Raw genomic sequence first — 6,238 nt, 5'->3', positions numbered from 1 at the left:
TTCGACCCCCAAAGGGGTCGCGACCCACAGGTTGGGACCCGCTGCTCCTCAGGTGTATGGGGCTGTAAATCTTTTCCGGAGCAGGTAGCCTCATCTTTCTCTCATGGAGAGGCTGGCGGGTTTGATTCACCGAATTTGTAGTTAACAGTCCAGTGCTTACCTGATACCACCACCAGGGTGGCCAGCATAGATTCTTCAAACTTCCTTAGTAATGGGATGTCAACCAGACAGATAGGCACAGGTCAAAGGACCAAAATGCTTATTCATATAAAAATGGGCAGGGGCCTATGGGTTCTGGTGCATCCTTGGAATAGGTATTTCCCTTATTTAAAACTATCAATAATGTAATATTCTATACAACATTAAACTCTAGCAGCATTCTGGAATAAGGAAATGAAGCTCACAAATGAATCAATCAAAATGAAAGTAACTTCATGAAGAAGACAGCACCCACGAGCCCTGGACTCAGATCACCGGCAGTCCATCAGTGGAAGAGGAATGCCTAAGGCACAGTAGAAACAAATCCCACAATAGACTTGGAGATGCTCAATAGAAAAATGCAGAGACTGGAAACCAAAAGGTCATTCACATGGTGGCAACTCAAAAGGAGAAACATTCCTGAAACATTAATAATCAGAAAGTGAAATATACTGATCTATGAAAAGCGGAAGTTATCAAAATGAAATGGAATGCAGGAAGATCATTATCCTGGGCATCACCACACCACTGCCATCTCGTCAATTCTGACTCACAGTGACTTTATATCGTTTCCAAGAGTACATTTCTTTATGGGAGCACACAGCCTTACCTTTTGCCTTTAGAATGGCTTGACCTGCTGGCTTTGCAATCAAATGCTTATCCTACTATGCCACGAGGGCTAAAATGTTCAACAGGATAATAGTGTTCCAAATATCACTAAAACAGGAAAGGGTGGATGTGTCCCTCAGACAGGGAGAATGCATGGACACATTAATCTCACGTCTCCCAATTGAGCTTATGTTCCTGGGTTAGAAACTCAGGACTACTGACATTAATTCATTGACATTTCGTGAAGCCAAAATTGAGATTTTCTTCAGCTATTCCCCTTCCTTTGGGCATGGTGGAGGTTCCATTACTGCTTTGAGGGCATTGATAATTCATGGCAGAATTTTTACCTTTCATGTGTGAGACCCAGGTATGAATCCTGACCAATGTCCTTGATGCATAACTAACCCCCATCTGTCAGGGAAGGCTTAGCTGTTGTTATGATTCTCAACAAATGTTAGCAGAGCTTCTAGACTAAGCAGACTAGGAAGAAATGCCTGGTGATTAGCTTTTGGAAATAAGTAAATGAAAACCATATAGATCACAACCGATCAAACCTCGACCAATTATGGGAATGTTGCAGAACCAGGTAGTGTTTTGTTTCAATGTGCATAGGATGACTGCAAATCAAGGATTGATTTGACAGTAGCTAACAACAAAAACGCCACTGCCTTTGATGAGTCTTGGGTTTGAGGGAAATGAATTTCCCTTGAAGATCACATTTAGTAGCTGTGATATCAGCTTGTTATATCAGCTTATACATTTTGTTGGCATGGAGTCAATGTTGTGATAACCTTGTGAGCCCTTCTAAAATCTTTGAACTCTTTAAAAGAAGGTATCATTCAATTTTTCAGGAATTAAAGGGACCACACCTTCTTAGTGGAAGAAAGCCAACCTGCAGGTACTAAAGGGATCGGACTTTACCCAGATATGCCATGAGATCCTTGGGCAAGGCTGAGCAGAGCTAGAAATCAGGCAACATGAATTTGGAGTTAATTTCTTTGGAATTTTAACTCATATGGACAAAGACATTTGAACTTTAATTTATCTGGACTTTACTTTCAAGGGAGCTTAATTGTTGGACTTTAACCTCTCTCTGGAAATTTAATAATGAAGGAAATTTATATAGAGATCTGAGGCACCTATCTGTTGTTGACATTATGGTACATCTTAATGTCATTTAATTTAATGCAAGACTTTTAATGGGAGTGTATTACACGATAAGGCTAGAAAGAATTTAGATTGAAATTAGAATAGCTAGTGAATTTTAGACTTAAATATAGCATGACTTTGCCCGTGTTGATGCAAACAATTTAGCATAGTGAACTTATGGAAATGTCTTGAGTGTTTGGCAAAAAAAGCCCACACCTCACAACCCTATCATACCCTAGTTATCTGAGAAAAAAATGCAGTAATCAAATCAATCTATTGTTCTGAGTCATTTATAGCTTTGGGGCAAAATGTACCCTGGCCACCAAGATCATAGGAGGACTCACAAAGAAGCACTGGAAGCAGCTGCAGTACTTGTGGGGCCCAGGAGTACGGGGTAAGCCTGGTGGACTATTAGACCAAATAGCAGTATTGTGGATACCACTTTACTCCTCACTCCTGATGCTTTCTTCCCTATGAAGAAGGCAACACTGGAGAAAGATTTCTGGCATTGCTTCCCTTATAACAACACTGCTCCAGATCCCTGCAGCTGACTCAGCACACCTCTGTTCTTAGGGACATAGGTCACACTGATCGGTTGAAATTGGTCACAGATCCTGCTCAATACTCGCTTTCATGAAGAGATCACTTAAGATAAGGGAGCTACAGCAAAGTGTCGTCAGGAAAGCAGATGGTGTCTGGCTATCAATTGGAACAGTGTCTGGGGTCTAAAAGGCATGTATTCAAAAAGCAGTTAATGTAAGTGAGGTGTTATCAGAGTAACCAGTCTCTGACAATATCGGGGTTCGCAGGGGGCAATTGTACAGTGATACTATATAAAGATCATAGAATAGATAGAGAAGATAAAATAAAGGAATCAGACACATTTCATGGTAGCATGCTCAACTTCAGCCCCTCTTGGTGGTCCACGTGGAGGTGGGAGACAGAGGAAGAGAGAGGAAATCTTTGTGGTCTTGGGATATTTGTAGGTAGCCATAAGACATGCATATTCAGCAGTTACATACGTCACAGGGTGGGTGGTCACCACAGTAAAGTCTCTGAGCTCACAGGTGAGGAAACCTAATACCTGCACTGGGGGAAGACAATGAGGGGGGAATGAAAGCCATAGTGAGAGAAGATGACCAGGGAATGTATGCTTCTACAGGGAGACAGAATCAATTCTGTGCTCACTTTAAAGGCAGCATAGCTGTTAGGGGAGAATCTGTGGGGATGACTTTTAAAGCAGGATAATGTGCGTGGACTTTATCTCTAATTTAGCTTTCCAGATTCCCTCTGTTATAAGTTAGGGAATATAGTCCTGGTCATATTTCCCTCAGTGTTAGTTTCCCACAAGGTGTCAACATCAAAGAAGCACATCAACCTGTGTCATAAAAAGATAGCGATAACAAAAAGCAAATATGATGAAGGGAAGAGCATAAATTGTGAACAGCCACTTGGTAGGCTATGGGGACAGTGGGAGCTCAGAATCCATCTGCAGACTCTAGTCAGATTAAGTCTCTGGCAGATTTCCTCTGGTCACAGGTGAGGGACTCAAACAGCTTTACTATCAGACAGAGATTATTGTAAACTTGATTATGATGGTTCGAACTATGGTATAATAAACTGGGTCAGTTGACCTTCCTCTTGATCCAATCTGAATTTGCTCTAGGCTCAAATTCTCTCACTTGTTCCGTGGCAAAAATTTCTTCTTTGCTGAAAGGCTTGAAGGTAAACAAGCGGCCATCTAGCTCAGAAGAAACAACGCCCACATGGAAGAAGCATACCAGCCTATGCGGTCACGAGGTGTCGAAGGGATCAGGTATAAGGCATCATCAGAACAAAAAATCTTACCATAGTGAATGATGGGGGTGCGGAGTGGAGAGCCAAAGCCCATTTGTAGGACACTGGAGATCCCCTTGCAGAGGGATCTCGGGGAGGAGACAAGCCAGACAGGGTGCGATGTAGCAACAATGAAAAAATACAACTTTCCTCTAGTTCCTAAATGCTTCCCCCCACCCCCACTATCATGGTCCGAGTTCTACCTTGCAAGTCTGGCTAGATCAGAGGATGTACACTGGTACTGACAGGAAGTGGAAACACAGGGACTCCAGGGCGGATGATCCCTTCAAGACCAGTGGTGTGAGTGGCGATACTGGGAGGGTAGAGGGAGAGTGGGTTGGGAAGAGGAAACTGATTATAAGGAACTATAGGTGACCTCCTCCCTGGGGGACGGACAACAGAAAAGTGAGTGAAGGGAGACGTCGGACAGGGCAAGATATGACAAAATAACAATTTATAAATTATCACTCATGAGGGAGGGTGAAGTGGGGAGGGAGGGGACAAATGAGGACCTGATGCTGGGGGGTTAAGTGGAGGGCAAATGTTTTGAGAATGATGAGGGAAATAAATGTACAAATGTGCTTTACACAATTGATGTATGTATGGATTGTGATAAGAGTCATATGAGCCCCTAATAAAACGATTAAAAAAATTTATTCTCTGGCTTTTAAAATATTGATGGTGGTGTTTTCTTTCTTACTCATTATTTGTATTTTTATCTTTCTATTATTATTATTTTCTCCTTTCTGCTTTGTTTTATTTTCAATTTTTTAATTGTTTCAATTGGGTTTACAAGTTTGTGAAGCACAGAAGGAGTGGATGTATAGAGACAAAAGCTGAAGCATTGGTTTTCTGGGACTTGGGGGTGGTGTGAAGGGTGGGGAGGATGAAGGGATTTTGGCAAACAATGACTACAGTGGGGAAGAGGGCATTAGAACTGTTGTAATGATGTATATACAACTCTTTTAATTTGGAAGTGTATGATATGTGAATATTATATCAAGAGAACTACTAACAACGCAATAACAAAAAGAAATCAAAGTTGACCAATGGTTGCTGTGGGTGATAGAGGAAGAGCATTTGCTCAGTGGGCACTGAGTTTATGTTCATCGTGGTGGGATAATTTGGACAAGGATATCAATAATGGTTGCACATCACGAAGAGTATAGGATAATCAAAACTGAATTATATAAGTAGAATTTGTTGGGGAAAAAGTTGTTGAATTGGAGAATGTTTTGTTGAATATATTTTTGCCACCATTATAAAAATAGAATTGCATAATTAACAATGAGTACAAGGAAAAAGAAAATGTTCTATAATTGATTGTGGTGACAATTGTACAACTCTTTTTGATAGGATTGAATTATTGAATTGTATGACATGCGGATGAAGTGCCAATAAATCTGCTAAAAAATTGGCCGTAGAGTGAGTATTAACAGCACAGAATTGAGCAAGCACTACAAGTCATTTTTCCCCCTCAGAGTACTGGTTTACCAGCTGGTGCCTGAATCAATGTGTTATTGGTGCCGACAGGAGCAGGTATACTCTGTCCTATAGGACTGCTATGAGCAGAGATGGACTTGACAGCAGGAAGTTTGAGTGGTTGGTTATATTTAATTTAAAAAGTTTCCTGTTTTTAAAATCATATATTTTTTATTTTAAAAAGCTTTCACCAGGAAAAAAAATAAAATAAAATGAGACAATCTCATCATGCATGTGTTGTTGTTAGTAGGGGTTATTAAGTTGGTTCTGAGTCACATCAGCCTTATATATAACAGAACAAAATATTGCTTGGTCCTGTACTATTCTTCCAATTGTTTAAGCCCATTATTGAAGCCTCTGTCCCACTGCAGCCTCCGTCTCACTGAGGGTCTTTATTTTTTCCACTGACCATCTCCTTTACAAGCAGGTTGTCTTCCATGGACTGGTCTTTCCCAAAAACATGTCCAAAGGAGGTGAGACAAAATAATGTCCGCTTGGCTTAAAAGGAGCATTCAGGCTATATTTCTTTCAAGACTGATTTTCTTGTTCCCCTGGCAGCTCATAGGAGCTCTGGTGGAGTAGCAACTATGCGTTGGGCTGCAATCCTCATAGTCTGCAGTTCCCAACCATCTGCAGCTCCGCAGAAGAAACACTAGTATCTATGGGTCAGCATTGATTCGAGGACCGTGAGAGTGAGTTTGGCAGCCCATGGCAATTTAAATAATCTTTACCAGAACTACAATTCCTATGTATCAGTTCTTTTCTGATCTTCTTTATTCATCATCCAACTTTCATGTGCACATGAGGCAACTAAAAAGAGCATAGCTGGTGAAGAAAGCTGATGGTGCCCGGCTATCAAAAGATATAGTGTCTGGGGTCTTAAAAGCTTGAAGGTAAACAAGCGGCCATCTAGCTCAGAAGCAACAAAGCCCACATGGAAGAACATATCAGCCTGTGTTATCAC

This window comes from Echinops telfairi, unplaced genomic scaffold, assembly GCF_000313985.2.
Source record: "Echinops telfairi isolate 266 unplaced genomic scaffold, ASM31398v2 ScPeMD7_7425;HRSCAF=8463, whole genome shotgun sequence".
Taxonomy (NCBI): domain Eukaryota; kingdom Metazoa; phylum Chordata; class Mammalia; order Afrosoricida; family Tenrecidae; genus Echinops; species Echinops telfairi.
This window is presented reverse-complemented; position numbering follows the sequence as displayed.